This window comes from Leuresthes tenuis, unplaced genomic scaffold, assembly GCF_036924035.1.
Source record: "Leuresthes tenuis unplaced genomic scaffold, fLeuTen1.0.hap1 SCAF_16, whole genome shotgun sequence".
Classification (NCBI taxonomy): domain Eukaryota; kingdom Metazoa; phylum Chordata; class Actinopteri; order Atheriniformes; family Atherinopsidae; genus Leuresthes; species Leuresthes tenuis.
Genome location: NW_027325370.1, coordinates 16,895,008 through 16,911,658, shown reverse-complemented (window position 1 = coordinate 16,911,658; position 16,651 = coordinate 16,895,008). Strand labels below are relative to the sequence as shown.

At 41.1% G+C, this 16,651-nt stretch overlaps 1 protein-coding gene across 1 annotated transcript in view; it reads left to right on the top strand.

Annotated features, from left to right (window-relative positions):
* Positions 1-2,839: 2,839 nt before the first annotated feature.
* Positions 2,840-16,651, top strand: part of LOC140271439 (plexin-B1-like) — a 74,818-nt gene continuing 61,006 nt past the window's right edge. Inside the window, exon 1 of the mRNA XM_072366662.1 lies at positions 2,840-3,148. The gene's annotated coding sequence lies outside the window, so the exon portion shown is untranslated. The remainder of the gene's footprint in view (positions 3,149-16,651) is intronic.

The following is a 16,651-nucleotide window of genomic DNA, read 5'->3' as shown; positions in this document are numbered from 1 at the left end:
CAAGCTATCTGCCATTTCTTTAAGTAGTCTTCAGGAATAGTTCTCCAGGCTTCTTGAAGGACGTCCCAAAGCTCTTCTTTGGATGTTGGCTGCCATTTGTTCCGTTCTCTGTCAGATGATCCCACACTGCTTCAATAATGTTGAGGTCCGGGCTCTGGGGAGGATTCATCCCTCCATAAGACCTGTTGCCACTGATTTTCAGTCCACCTCTTGTGTCATTTGGCATAGCTCAGCCTTTTCTCCCTGTTTCCCTTCCTTAAGAATGGCTTCTTGACAGCCACCCTTCCATGGAGACCATTTCTGATGAAGCTTGGGCCAACAGTAGATGCATCAGCTGAAGGTCCAGACGCATCTCTCAGGTCTTGTGTCAGGTCTTTGCTGGATTTTTTTTTTCCTCTTTCTTAAGGACATCACTTTCAGATACTGTCCATCTGCTGTAGATAGTTTTTTAGACCTGACACATCTTCTTTTGTCCTTGACTTGTCCAGTTTGCTCAAATGTTTTAAGGACCCTAAAAAAGTAAAAAAGAAAGTTTATGAACAAACAGTTACAAATTAAAGAACAAATGTTATAGATAATGTTATAGATATAGTAATTTTAAGAGTATATATATATATATATATATATATATATGTATAATATTTCTACTTGATCATATCACAACTGGATACTCAGTTGTAGCATGTCTTTCTGAGCTGTTCTAATGCTATAAGTCTGCCTTCATTGTTAAAAAACCCAAGACTGACTTTGTCAAATAGCATTGACACATGGGCTCACGTTTGTAGTTTACTTTGCCTGCTCATTATGAAAAACAAATATTTAAAGAAATATACACATGAACCTTCTTATTCCACGTCTAGTATGAGCTACAGTTCTTCTGGAAAATATGACTCATCCCATCAGGATGATCTTGTAATTTGTACAGCCCCCACCCCCCTCCCTTTTGACCTCATCTTGTGTTTATGACACAGAGCTATATGTAACCCAGCAGAGGGCAGTCACACCTTATTCAGCGTGCACACAAGCAGGAGAGTGCCCACTCTCTGCCAGCCAAAGTGACTTTAATTAGAAAATTGTCATCATTATTAGTGAATATATAGTTCAAAGCTTGTCTAATTACTTACAGGTAATGATTGAAGGCATCGATGGAGATCATACTGATCAGAAACCTGCCAGGCCCAACTCCACTTCCCATCTGCTCTGTGTTATCAGAAAAACTATTTTTGTTGTGAAGCTGGAACACAGATGCAGGTTTGTGATCTAATTATGTCCATGTTTCTGTGCTGAACAGTGAGTGCAACTGGCAACGTGTTGTATGAACCTACAGAGTCAAGTCATCAAAGGCAGAGCAACGTCTCTGAGCGGCATTTTCAAGATAAAAGATGCTCAAGCTCCACTGGTTTTTAGTTGTAGAGCTGCAGAAGTTCATACTGAAACATAAAGTAACTAAAAGTATGCTGTACAGTATGTTGTCTGCCTCTTAATTCATGTAGCTCACTCTTGTTAACAATTTCAGTGCTTCTTTATTTTCGATTTCTTATGGTGACAAGTTTGCAACGTAATTAGCATCTTTGGTTAAAAAATCTCTCCTGATGTCGTGGTCCTTGAACACAACAATGCACTTGACATGTCAAACATACTTTAAACCTCCTTTAAATGGACAATTTTCTCTTGGTTAAAAAGATTCAGAGTCAACTTGAGGCTCCTTTTAGCTCAGACTCTCTGTTGGAATCATATAAAATGGCAGCATAGCATCTGTTAACACCCACCTCAAAATGTATGAACAAAATGTTGTTTTTTCATTGATTTTTTTTTAGATTGTTTTATTTTGATTTAAGGACATCAAAGACCAGATCGAGGTGGTCCAGGGGCCATTTCTGGTCTTTGAGCTGTATTCTGACTAAACAATTTAGCACATTCGTCTGAGAAATAACCATTTTTTTGTAGTTTCAGCAACATACCTTAATCTCTTTCTCTATAGTTCTCCTCACTTACACCATATTACTTATATTTTTGTGAATTTCTTAATTGTATACTTCAACTTCATTTGTATTTATTTAGGATATGTTATTCTTAAAATCAATCCATTCTCTAAACCTTCCCAATTCAACTCAGGGTCCAGTCTGCCATCAAACGAGAGGTGGGCATGTTGCTCGCCATCATAGATCAAAGGACCAAGACAGGGACAAACAAACATACACACTAACACTTGCTCCTAGAATCAGTTTAGAATCGCTAATCAACCTAACATGCATGTTTTGGAGACAACAATGCTAACCACCACACCTCTATTTGATTTTAAATTAAATTAAATGAAAAAAAAACTTTATTTACTAGAGTGTTGCAGTCAATTATTTTTCTGATAATATAAAAAAAATAATCAGATGATCCACTGCAAACTGCTGCCACTTTTGTGTGGTGTATTTTATTTATTTCACATTTCTGTATGTGTATATTTGTAGTTATTTCATTTGATATCTTATTTTTAGATATTTTTTCAGACTTTTATTTGTGCTGCTGCAATGATACAACTAACTAAGTAACTTACTAAATAACTAACTTTACAGCTGACAACTAAAACAAGGGTAGTAATACTACTACTGCTACTACTTCTAATAGTAATAATAGTATTTATTATAAGAGGAAGAAGAAGAAAGAGAATAATAAATACAACAATAGTATTAATTATAATGTGTTTAATCGATTGCTTATTTACTTTTTTGTTGCTTTTGTTTTGTTTTTTTCTAGGTACGACGTGTTTGGAGACTTTATTTTGAAGGCGGCATCTCCTACTTCCGGTCTCCTCGTGCCTGAGACGTTGATGTCGCCTCGTCCTCTGTCCTCTCTGCAGCGCTAACCGTTGTTGAAACCTCTCGGATGGGAAGAGCTACCCGATCCGAAAAACAGCAGAAACGGACCGCGGTTCTGACGGGAACACCCACACTTTCTCACACTCTCCGGACTCCGAGTTGTTTAAAGTCCGTAGGAGTTTTCTTTTCTACTTTTTGAGCCGTTACTTTCCCCCAAAGAAAAACACCGCCGGTTTTCTCTCCTGTGGAGCCGGACCTCATCAGTTTGTGGCGTGGATGTGAGACTGTATTTAACTCCTCATCATGGACGACTGATTCATCCGCTTTGCACCTAACAGGTAAGTACAGAACCGTTCGTCTAGGCTCGGTAAACTCCACTCTTGATGGTATGTTCATAAAAATGAATGTTAATGTTAGTTGTTAGTCTTAAATTGAGGTTAAGCGTTGCTTTGCAGGCTTTGTTCTACTTTTAAACAGGTGAATCAGTTGTTAACGCAGTCTTTATGGGTCTGTTTATATTTTTTATACTGATGGGTGACATGCATGCCATTCACAACCCACTCAGACTGATCTCCACGGTGGATCCACGCTGGGAAACACTCTTTTGTCAGCTGATAAAGGAATGTGTGTGAGCCAAATGTCAAATGCCTTGTTCACCTGCTAGCAGTCTGCTGCTTATTCACAGCTGCATATTTATCGCCTCATTTAGAAAACAGATTTAATCCACTCTGTCTGCCTTCATTGAACTTAACAGGGGCTCACCAGCTGATTATTTTTTTCTGGAATTTCTGTGTGGTGGCTGTGGATGATGTGCATGCCATGTGGTGAAATAAGAGCAGGGCTGAAACAGCTCCTTATCCCTCTGATAAAGCCTGAGAAATGCCTTAGTCGTACAGGAATGCTCTTCAGTGCGGCTGTGGTTTTGTTGAAATGGCTAAAAAAGGAAGATGGAGCTCGGTTCAGCAGCAGGTTGCTCTGTCCTGTGCCAGCTGTCAGATTTAATCTACCAAAATGAGAAACAGTGTAGAAATGGATCAGAATCAAAGCCTTAATGCAAACCGTACTCTGGGTCTCACTGCGAAGTGTGTTGGCGTAGGAGGTTTCCCTTCAATTATATTACGAGGCTCACATGTTTTTATTGCATTTTTCATACACTGTGCAAACTTTGTAAAGATTCTTGTGGTTGTGCAGCCCAGCCTTGAACCTCCATCATGTGGGCCTTAGTATTTAGACATTTTTGAATAGCTGGCCATATGCTTGCTGAGGTTCTGCTCCAAAGCATGATATCGCATTACTTCCCCTGGACTGAGGGGGGATGAATGGAGGTGTGCTAGTTTGGTATTATCAGGGAAAAAATGTGTGGAAAAATTGGACTTTTGTCCAGTTTTACATCTGCCCTGTGTGCTAAGTGTGTAGAGCTGCTTAGAATGAGTTTGTGTGCATAAAACTAGGCCGCCATCTAAGCTTCTGTGTGCGTCTTATCCATAAAAAGTAAAAAGACTGAGGTCATATGGGCGAGTAGCTTGTTGCTGCACGTCTCAACTGCTGTTTGCGAGTAAAAATTTAGTTCAATTTGTGATGCCACTTCCGTATAAAAGGAAGTTTTTGGATTGTTAACATTACAGAAACGTGGAACATTACATCTAGTCTTATGCCTTATGATTGAATTATCACATTTGGGGAAAGTTAAACTGATGAATAGATACCTAAGAAGGAGGAGTAAAGCTTGATTTTATAGATCTTCTTTAGATCAAAGCCACAGTCCAGGTTGTATCCTCCTCACGACACATGGTGGCATCCTTTGAAGAAATGCTGCTACAAGCAGGATAAACGACTTATACGAGCGTTTTCAAATTAGAGCACACTTCTTGCCCTTAAAGGGGAACTCCGGTATTTTTAAACCTAGACCTTATTTCTGGCATGAAATACGTTTATCTACTCACAGTTTGGCGAAAGTCGGCGTCCTTCGGGAGCTATTTAGATAACTCGCGATAGGCGTATATCCATATAACGGAGTGAACAGGGCAGGGACGATGCAGCCTCTAAATAAGGCATAATCTATCTTTATTTCACCAATACTTTAAGAAGAATGAATGAAAGAATGAAACGAACGTGTACTATTGCTCTGTTAGCACATAGCTACTGTTATGTGGCTACTTGCAGCTATAGGAGAGCTAACAGAAGGAATTCTACACACACCTCTACTGGGACCACTTCATCGACAGGCATGGCTGCAGCACAGCTCATTCACTCCGGTAAGAACGTCCATCTTACTCAAAGTCGTCGTTCACATTGTCAAAATCGGATAAATATCCTGCCATGTTGCACAAAACTAGCAGTAGCAAACTCTGTGTGAAGTTAGCCGACTGTCACAGAGAAAGGAGTAAATAAACTGTGCTGCAGGGGGGCGTGTGGATGAAGTGGTCCCAGTCGAGTGCCTGTGTAGAAATCCTTCCGTTAGCTCTCCTATAGCCGCAAGTAGCCACATAACAGCACTTATGAGCTAATAGAGCTATAGTACACGTTCGTTCATTCATTCTTCTTAAAGTATTGGTGAAATAAAGACAGATAATGCCTTATTTAGAGGCCGCATCGCCCCTGCCCTGTTCACTCCGTGATATGGATATATGCCAATCGCGAGTTATCGAAATAGCTTCTGATGGACGCCGACTTTTGCCAAACTGTTCTCAGTGAGTAGATAAACGTATTTCATGCCAGAAATAAGGTCTCTGTTTAAAAATACCGGCGTTCCCCTTTTAAGAAGTCAAAAAATCCGCATTGGGTGACCATTATCACCATGGACGCCATTTTGCTGATGTAAACCCAACACGTTAAACTGAAATCTAGTCACTTCCTGGTTGTGTTTGGTCTGTAACATCTCTTGGTTAGGGTGAGAAATCAAAACAGCTTGGCTGGGGTTAGTAATTTGGAGGTTCAAGGCATTTTTAGGTCTAAAATTCAGTATTTTTACAACATAACCTTCACATGTAGTTGCTCCCACGGCCACTAGAAATATAATCATGAGTTGTAATTTTAGAAGGAAGACAGCCTCCCATAGATATATAACAAATACAACAACACTTTTATTATCATTATGCAGCATATTGCTTTGCTCAGATACAAAGCTTGAAACAAAAGTGTAAAATAAAACAAGTTCTATTTGTATCGGGCTTGCTTGTAATGCTAACACGCACTTTTTTTCACTCTGTTTATAGTCTTAATTGGTTCAATGATCAAACACATAAACCTGTGAAACACCCTCTCTGTGTTCTGCATTGTGGTGATTTAAGTAAAAGCTTTCAATATTTATTTGATCCCCAAAAAGTAGCTGGAGATTAGTCCGGTTAAGCTTCCAGAAACCATTGTTTGAAGTACACAAAGGATCCCCAGTGGCATAGAAATCCTACAGCTGTCTAGTATTTTGACGGCCTAATTGCCTGCCGGCCCAATACAATGACAGAACATTTAACACCTACTTTGGTGTTGCAGTTTTATACTGCAAAATTAACCCGTGACTACATTTTCCACACTCGTTTCCTGTTGTTTATATGCACACAAAGCTTAAATTTTTGCACCTACTCAACATCTACCTGCGGTCTTGCTGAATGATGTCGCTCATCTGCGATGGTGGTGACATGAAAATGTAAACGCACGACTTGCTGTTTTGACGCCGGAAATAGGCCGGAAATACCGGAAAATACAGTTGCTGTTTCACCTCACGCTCATGTAAGCAACCATCTCAGTTCTCATCGTAATTGCTCACATACTTCCTGTGTTGTTACCAGAAGATTCCCCAAGAGGGCGCACCTGATCACCCAGACTGAACTCGATAAATGGTAAATATGGGGTGAATATAAGAGGTTAGCATTTTTTTAAAACAAGATCTAGACAGAAAAAGCAACATCGTAGGATATCGTAGATGGTACGTGACGCCCCTAAACCAAGCATGGAGTGAGAAATTGCCGACACGAAACATCAAAAGTTAGCTTACACACCCCCTACTGGTCAGCTTCTTAATGCAGCTTGCGTACGCTTGGTATCTCAGCCCCTGCGTTTCTACAACAATTTCAGCCCCCAGAATAACAAAGTTTATCGTACTATAAAATGAGTCGGCACATAGTTTGAAGTTTTTCACAAACCTCTCTGTGTTAACTTTAATCCCGATCTGTGGACAAACGTAACTGTGACACGTTTTCATGTGGGAGCGTGCGGATGTTACAGGTATAAATGCTTCGAATAGCGCATGTTGCGTCGTGTGTATTCTGCGTATATCAGTTTTACATGGATGCGTGACTCAAGCTTAGGGAGTTAAAAAGAAATAAACGAATTGGGAAATAATAAAGGGAGGAAGTAAAATGAATGAAGGTGTGTTTATTTATCAAGTTATTGTTGATTAAGTTTTTATATGAACCGTTTGTGACTCCTTTCAGAGCCACATTTAAACAGTATGGTTAAAATTTATCCAGTTATTTACATTTGACTTTTTGACTCATTTTGTTTGTTTTGGAGCTCCATATCACAGATGTTATCCGTTACTGTTTTGCAGTGCTGCAATCATATCTGCACACAGAGCCTTTTGAATTAAACTGTGGCGTGATTATTCCCATTATAGTCGGCATACAGGAAGTGGTTGGGTTACTATCCAGACCTCGAACCTTTCAGCCTCATGAAGAGCAACGGGTCGAAGGCCACTTCAGATGCAGCTGGTCACTGAAAGGCGATGCTTTGCAGCTGAAACCAGCGCTTTCTATAAATCATAAAACTGTGTGACTGCCGGACTTGTTCGCAGCAAGGACGGGCTTTTATGATTTATTGGTGTCAAGTGGCGGCCACGCAGTAGGTTAGGTAGTTTATCTTTTAACAGCGTGAGAACTGGAAATGAGAGGGAGCAATAAAAGGAGAGGGAGCTCCTCATGCCTCCCTCATCTGTCCGTCAGGTGTCACATACTGTAGGAGGATGTGAGCTGTATTTTTAGCAACATTTCGAGTATGCGTAATCATGAAAATGGGAAAGGAATGACTGTCCTGATGAGGTCTTGTTAATAAGTGACCGCGTTGTTTGCCTAACACTCACAACCAGAGGAAGGAATCAGAGTAAAGGGCCTCACTGTGTCGGTGCATTTGCATGAAAGAATGAGAGAATATGGACACTAGATTTTGATGATGGAAGTATTTTGGGCGTTCCCCGTATCAGTCACTGCAACAGCTGGTGGTCCCTCCTGTTACATTCTTCTGAGTGCATGTGTGTGGTTGTGTGCAGGAACACTTGCTCGGGCACCACTGTGGCCACAGGCATCCCTGGGAAGATAAAGGAAACTGAGAGGCATTGTGCAAATGCCAACCCCATATTTTATATTATCACTCCTCTGTGACTTCTTCTCTTATAGAAAACACCACACATTTGGTGAACTCTTCTTCGGATGCAGTTGCTCCCTGCTGGGTAGATTGAACCCCCCAGGCCTCCGTAAGCTCCCGAGGGAGTTGGCGGACAGTCAGATTGGCAGCCTAATAAATACTCCTTTTCATTAAGCAGCAAGCCTCTATTCGCTGTACTTAAATGGAAATCCCCCTCCATCCTCTCATCCTATTGACCATACAGACTTTACAACGGAGGTACAGGACGTTTGTCAGGAAAAGAACAAGCACATATGTGTCAGATGGTCCCATAAAGTGCCTAGATGGATGTTCTTGGTTCCACTCGAAGGATTGAAAAATGTAATTTAAGCTTAAAGTCATTTAACTCAACAGAAAGATGATAGAGCCTGGTAAACCACTGCTGCACAGATCAGGGATCACTCCTTCATACTCTGGCTTCCTGCCAGGCTGGTATTGTGTTGGCTGTCTTACATTATTCCTCATCAGCTTGTGGGTGGAGAATGAAAGATAGTTCGGCTGTTATTTACAGTTTCCAGTCATTTGAAAACTCTGTGAATATCTTATCTTTTGCTCTCTGTTTTGTAGGATTGTCTTTGCACAGTTATTCCAGACAAAGTGCCATTTTTATGACTTTTTCAACATATTTCTAGAGTAGATGTAATCCAGCCTGCTTCTGTTTTCAGATCTCCTGTGTCAGCGCTGGTAACATGATGAGAGCTTGTCTTAAAAAGCAATAATAATGATATATATATCACAGAACAGCGGGCGGAATGGGGGAAAAGCGCGTTTTCTCTACAACTGAATATGACCATAGATCCTTATCTCTGTAAGAAGATGGTGAGGGTGAAAGCGGCTACTGTATCTCCTCATATCAGTTGTGTTACTACGATAATATATATATTTTTATGACACAGTGTGTGTTTGAACTAGTTCATTCTTTCTGGTTGAACAAAAGAGAGCCCAGATGTCTCCTTTCAAACATTTTTTTAATCACTTGCTGCTGACAGTCTTCTTTGTCTCCCAAATCCTCACAGTCGCACTGCATAACATAGAAGCTACGTGCTTTTTCTTCTTCTTCTTCTTCTTGAAGAACACGTGCCACTTAATAATTCCACTGAAATCGCCATTTGTTATTTGTATCGCACAACGAGAACTTTGACATTTACCTCCTCCTGAACTCTGTCAGCATTCGCTTGCTTTTCCCATTTGCAGCGTTGTTTCAGTCTTGTTGTCTTTAGTCTGACTTAAACAGAGGCTTTTGATTGTTTCACGACACGCTTGAACAATTCCCACATTTCTATACATTGCTAATGTCACGTGCACGCAACGCTGGAACGCTATGCTGATGTCAGCTTCTGTTAAAAATAGACTAAAAGGTAAAGTTTCTGATTCAAACCTTGGATTACAGGAGATCCCTTCAAATTTAGTTGCTGTTTGGATGCTAAAAGTGAGCTGCTAATACAACAATATGGTCAATCTTGATCCTCACTGATGTAATCTCTTTTGTGGCTGTAATCTTCTTACTCAAAGTCAGAGGAAGACATGCCTTATCAAACCCACAGGGTGTGGTTCTTATTGTTCTGACGCAGCCCTCGGCCTCGGGACAGTTGTGTATGTGCCATGCCACCAGCCCCATCCCCTCACCCAGCTCCCCAGAGAGCCTGAGCCAAGCCGGCAGCCCGTCCTCGACACAAAACCTTAAACCTCCAGCTGCCCTTTTTTATACTACCTCGGGCTACCAACCCTCCTCCTTCACTGTAGATGTAGAATACATAGCTACCCCTCGTGTAATCAGGGTTACTCATAGCAACAATTAACATAACTGGTTAAAAATCATGATCTTGTATATGTTAAAAGCAGTGTTTTTCCTCCTGACTCCCCTATTGAGGGGGTCAGTGAAATGATGCCATGCTGCTGTGGAAACACTAACAACCGCATGCTGCGCTCTATGTCTGGACCAGAATGCCTGCTTTTGTGGACGGTTCCTGAAGTCCTCAGCCTTTCTCAGCTTGTTAATTAAATTCCTTTCCACTCGTTCCATCAACTTGTGCTCAGCACATTTCTGATGACCTTGCATTTGCTGATCGTAATCAGGGGTCTGACTTATTGCTGAGCCTGCGGTGTCATCCACCAACCGTGTCATTTTGAAAAGGGAGTTCCCTTTCTGTCCATTGGCCTGCTGCCTATATTTGAGCCTTTGCTGCATACACTGCTGGACAGTTACATATGTGGGACCAGGTGCTGGTGAACCAGAAACATAAACCGTCCTCCTCTAAGCTGTTGCTCCCGACACCTAGCACCAGGCCCCAAGACAGTTGGCTTTGGATCCTGTAGAGTTATGCTTGGGATCTTATGTGCTCACAGGTGGAGCATTCCCTTTCTTAAAGAAACACATTTGTTTTGGGGAGGGGGGGGGCTTCTGAGTTGAGGCGTAATCATAACACAACCCGAGACACACTTTTTACTTCATTGATTGGCTTGGTTAATTACTTCTGCTAACACAGACTGAGAATGAACAGCGGTCAAATGAGTGATCAATATAATTTGCACCGATCAAACAAACGGATGTCAACTGCTTCATTCTGCCGCCCGCTGAGTGTGAGCATTTGGGATTACTTGTGTGTTCAGAAAGTAAGGTTCAGATGCTAATTGCTAAGTCAGCTTCGCCTTCTTATCATTGTCTGTGGGGGCTCTCTGTGAGACGGATGACGATCTGATCCTCAGATTTATCTGCGGTAACGGGGATTTTCAGTGTCAGTTTGGATCCTCACAGATACTGAAATGGTTAAATCCCCCCTTAGGTCACCCAAGAAAAAGGAATAAAATCAAAAGAATGGCTATATCTGTCCAGGATTTTTTGCTACAGCTCTGATCATCCGCAAACTTTGTGGCTTGCTTTAAAGAGTCACTCATTTTGTGAAGAGTTTTTGAGTCATTTTAGGTACTCGTTTGCGAACTGCTGTTTTAAAGCTTAAAACCTTTTCTAAATCAAACGCAATGAGCCAAGTTTAGATCAGACTTAAACGACCAGGTGCTGTTATTTCCAGAAACTGAAACGTTATATCAGCCTTGGGTCTGTTGCATCTTCACCTTTGGTTCGGGTTCAGGGTAGATTAAGTCCGCTAAAGTGTGCTGCTCCACCCCGATGTTGCTTGCCAGAGTCTGATTGAACCAGACAGGAAGTCCGCTGCAGCCATGTTACTTTTATGGAGTTTGAGTTGTACTTATTTGTGTCAAACAGCTTAAAAGCTTAACTGTTTTCACATTTTATTGCTCTAAAACACTTCTTAGTTATAGTGTCTGTGTTTTTTTTTTGTTTTTTTTTGTGTCTTAGACATCACCCGCATAAAAAGATGAGAGATTAACATTTAATACTCTGATTTCTCTGCTTTTGCTGTCACAATCTGAGCAAATGCTCATTCTGAGCCCACCCAAACACTGAAGCTTATGGTGCGTCTTGTCGGCTGTCTATCTAGCTATTAACTAGCTATTAACTTATTAATGTTGTGCATTTCAACAGTTTTTTAGTTATGTTTTTCACCTTAGAGCATAAATAATCAGAGATTAAATGTTTTATGGCTCCTATTTAGCTGCTTTCTTGTTGCAATCTGAGCTCAGAAGCTCCCAGAATGAATCGGTCTGAACGTTGCGTTCATGGACACAAACAGCTATATAACTTAAAGTTGACATATTCTACAAGTTAGGTCAGTATTAATGCTTATATGACTTGGTCGGAAACGCAAGGAATGCTCTACCAATCAGAAATGTCTCACCCAAGGTTCAGGATTGTCTGAAACGTACTAAATCCCTACCTGGACCATTTTTAGGGCCATGAAACTCTATTTAGTCCTTGGTTTCTACAGAAGAACAGAAGCTGGAAAAGGTTGCTGTGGTGCAAATTTAACAATTTCTACTCTAAACGTGACACCAGTTTACTTAATAAACATCTAGCTTGACTTTTAATCTACAAAAAAAGGTTTAAAACTAGTAACTGAGATAATAAACTTGTGAAACATATAATATAGTCAACTGGCTTGTTTCCATTAATTTGTTTGGAGTGGATAAACATCCAGTGTCTTCAACAGTAGGCTAGTTGCCACCTGGAAGTAAAACCGGAGGGAAGAAAACAGAAATAAACCAGTCGCTCATTAAAAGGCATTAGTGAAACACGATTAAATACTTTATGATCAGGTTTTGCTCCACCTGCGTTGCCTCCTGCTGGTCATCAGGAATAATCACTTCTTCAGCTGTGGCTTCATTTTTCAGACCTGTAGGCTACATTATATCTTGGTATTTTACAATTGGAGTTGAAATCCAGTCTTAAGAATTATATATAAACTATTCTTCACGACCTCAAAGGTCTTTGCATCATGCAGTTGTATCAAATATCAGTAATGCAAATTGTTATTTTGAGAAGGGACAGTGAATATAATTTGATTAGCAAAAGACATGTAAATGTACCTCGTTAGCCTAAAGGCTCGTTTTCATTTGCAATCCTTTTAACAGATACTTGTTGTGATGTACAATCAGCTCACTTGGTACTGAAAATTTTCATGTTTCCAAATATCTCAATGAACTGAACGATTTCTGAATGTTTTAATGGAGTATGAAAGAATATAAGATGGATGTTGTTTTTAGCTAAAGGCCTCACTTTAAACCACCTTTACCCTAACCCCCAATACTGATCCGAGTCTTTAAGACTGCTTGTCTGTATTCCTTGTGTTTAGCATCTCCTCCATTGTCTGCTTTACGCTTTCTGCCCTATGAGATCCACAAACTGCTGATCATGTCGCACCGTAGACCTTTTCAATAAATGACTAATCAATCCAGTGTGCAGCCAGGCTAAACACTGACAGCGGGCAAACATCGAGAGCTCGATAGTGGTCACTTTCCATTAAAAACCTTGTAGGTGGTGGTAAATGTTCTTGTCCAGCTCAGGCGGTGCCATCTCGACTGTTGAGAGGACAGGATGTACTATAGCTTTAAATTCTAGGTGATTAAAACCCATATTCTCAATTGCAGCGATGGGCTGGTCATCCTCTTTAATCCTTAATTGTCTTATCACTGTTCCTCTGAAAGTAGTCCCTCTTTGTTTAAGTTCTCTTCTGGTATGGGTTTCTTTAACAAAGCCTGGGCCAATTGCTTAAACCTTAAGGGTCTAATAAAATTGATCGTACTGAATAAAGCTCTGTTGCCATCACCTTGGAAAATGCTTGGATTTCAGACATCACAAGTGGATGTTGGACTGTCTAACAGCTTCTAATGCAGTCATATTACGGTGCTGCTGATATTAAACAACAGAAATGGAAGCTGATGTGACCCCTGATGCTGATTAGTCTGAAATCCTGCAGCACGATGACTGATATATTCTTTCAATGTTTCCTAACAGCTGGATATATTTAGCTGATTTCTGCCTTTTTAATGAAACGAAACATCTCCCACAGAATCAGCAACAATTTTCCTTAAATGGCTGCATTCCCATTGGGCTCAAACAGTAGCTGAAATGCAGGAAATACTGATCTCATTTCATGTGAGATTCCTCCGGAAGGTTGGTATTGAACCTGAAAAGTGGCTTTAAATTACCCAGTTCTCCGGGCTCACGAGGACTGACAGATAGATGCCTTTCTGCCAAACCCCTCCATGCCTTTGAGTGGCTGCTCGCTCGGTGCTTTATTAGATGAGGAGAAGAGCAGAACTGTATAATTTAGTAAAGGACCTTGGCCTGTGGGCAGAGAGTAACAGAGAAAGCCATGATTTTCAGTGTGTTTGGTCCAAACGCAGCAGCTGCAGGAGAAAGAAGAGGAAATCATTGAGATGGTTTGTTTGAGCGGATCGACCACGGCAGTCCAAAAGTCGGCCTCGATCCTGTGATCCAGTTTGCAGTTTGCCACAGTGAAAACATGGCTTCTTATCAACACAAAGCCTAGATTGTTGACAGAAGAAATCCCAAAACCCCTCGTGGAATTAGTTTATTTTCTTGCATTTGTGTATGTCCACGTCCAGGACAGTGCTGTCGTTATGCACTGTAGTAGTACACCCCAACAAGCCATCCGGACTTCTTTCTTTCTTTAGAGTTGTCTTTTTGAATTGATCGAGTTTAACATCATTTTCAGACAACTCGGCTCACTGTGCCGTGGATCTATTTCTACCCACTTTTTTGCTTTTCCATGAAGGGACAAACTAGTTTGGAGTTAATTCTACTAGCATGCAATCAGTTGAAAGCAACATCTGTGGAGTTGGTTTGATTTATTAGCAGTAATGAATCTGTCTCTTGGATTAGCTACATTTAATTAGACTTTCCAAATGAACTTTCTGGAAAATTAAGTCTGATCTGTTGCTTGATTGCTGGAACAGTGTTAGGATTTATGTTGCAGCTAATGAGCTGATTGATTGCTCAGTTGATTGAGTTATTGTCTTGTCACAGCTTCTTAAAACCGTGGCATTATTGCATGTAAACTCAGTGAAAACAAATGCGACCAGACGTCACCAGTAGGTTTATTGTTTAATGGAATGACAACTATCTAATTAAATAACGGTCGGACGAACCATGGTTGTCTTTTTCTGTAGAATGTTTATGTTAAATTCATCAGTTTTAATACCTGGTGTGATAACTTTAAACAGTGGGGAATATAAAGCAGTTTATTTCAAAAGCACAGAGGCAGTATCGAATAAAACTTAGTCATTTAGCTTCGCCCTCAGCAGGTTTGCCGAGGAACACAATGTATATTTAAATTTTCTACCGTAGTCACACCTTCTGCGCAGTTGCTGGGGTGACAATACTTTTTCATGTGGTTAAACAAATTAGTGTCATTTCCTGTTTTTAATGTTCACCAACCCACAACGTTTTCCATATCGCTGACGTTGGGGGGGCAGCTTTGGTCAACCACTCTGCCAGTTTGGGAAGATAAAGTCAGTTTCAGCCTCCTACGTTTCTGCTCAGTTCGCTGGTCGGTCTTGTCGGTTAGCAACCGGCTGAGAGGTGCGTTACCGCGAACTGGCGAGTGTTACTGCGGGACACACAGCTGGTGTTGGAGATAGATTTACTGCAAATGTCTCGTGCTCATCACCGAGATTGAAGTAAATTTAAATCCTGATTGAAGTTTGAGATCGTTTTATCTCATGTTGAATCACTACAACCACTAGCGTGAAATCCTAAAACGACTTGTGGAGGTACGGCTGGCCTCTGTGGGGTAAAACATGGCTGACCTTCGGTCACCTCAGTGCCACGGTGGCCGCGCTACTCCAAAAACATCTAAACTCATGTCTAAACAGTCTCGGTCTCGTTAAATCATCCACATATTTGAAATGGAGGAAACGACCGAACTACGGGGAGAATTTTGATGTTGGAGCGTGTGGCACAAACACTCCAGTAGCTGAATGCTCACAAGTAAAGCGAAGCAAAGTGGTCTGAATGCACCATAAAGCCTCAAAGCTTCCATCAAATCAAGCATAGAACAGTCCGCTGCAGCCCAACTTCATAAATCAAGCTGCAGTTTGTGTTTGAGAGCTGTCATTAACATCGAGCCAAGTTTGTGTGATCTGGATTTAAGTCACAGAACTTTCTACCAGTTGCTTATTTTATACACTTAGCAGACATTTAGAGCTGTGCAAGCATTCGTTTGGAGCTCTGTTTCTCGACATTTAACACATACCTTCCCCGAATTTCTCTCTGTTTAGTCTCCACCATCTTTTAGAGGAAAGATCTGAAAGATACTCCTCTATCATCTCGACAACAGCAGGTAGTAGTCAAACTCATTGTGAACGTTGGTGAGTTGGTGAGGTTTACAGAGTTTGCATATGAGGGTTTGCTGTGGTTGCTGTCAGTCAGTGTCGATGGGCGCTGGCCCAACCTTAGAGGGGAAGCACAGCAAAACAAAGAGCAGAGACGTGTGAAAACAGAGGGGGGAAAGCACGCACAGAAACCTTTAGCAGAAACACGGTTAAAAATACTTAAATCATCTGGCCTGTTGATGTTTTTCTTCAGCTACTGGAAGTAGAGCAAAGGCGGGTTGTGATTAAATTCAGCTGAAAGCCTCACATCTCAGCAGGTGGTTGAGTCATGTTGAATCCATCATTACTGATTAACAACTCCCTTGCTTGATGATTAAATATGCATTTGTTTCTTTTATTTCTCTGGTTTTTCCAACGACACAGCAGACGTCTTATTTCTTGCTTCAGGAGGTGAAGAAATGGATTGTTTGGACTTTGTGGATGCAACATTAGGAGGGATTCAGCAAAGCGAGCGTCTGGGTGTCGGTGGGGGGAGTATAGATTTCCACAGCCGTCACAGCACAGCTGAGCACACAGTATGAAATGACCCAAACACAACCACCAGATCTTTACAGACACCTGAATGTGTGGCAGCTCGATCTGTGACTTTGTGTGCCTGTGCTCACCTGCCCAGAAGCAAAAAATGTTCAGATTTGATCCAGTATGTGCTTCTGTATTGTGGTCGCTGGTTTCAG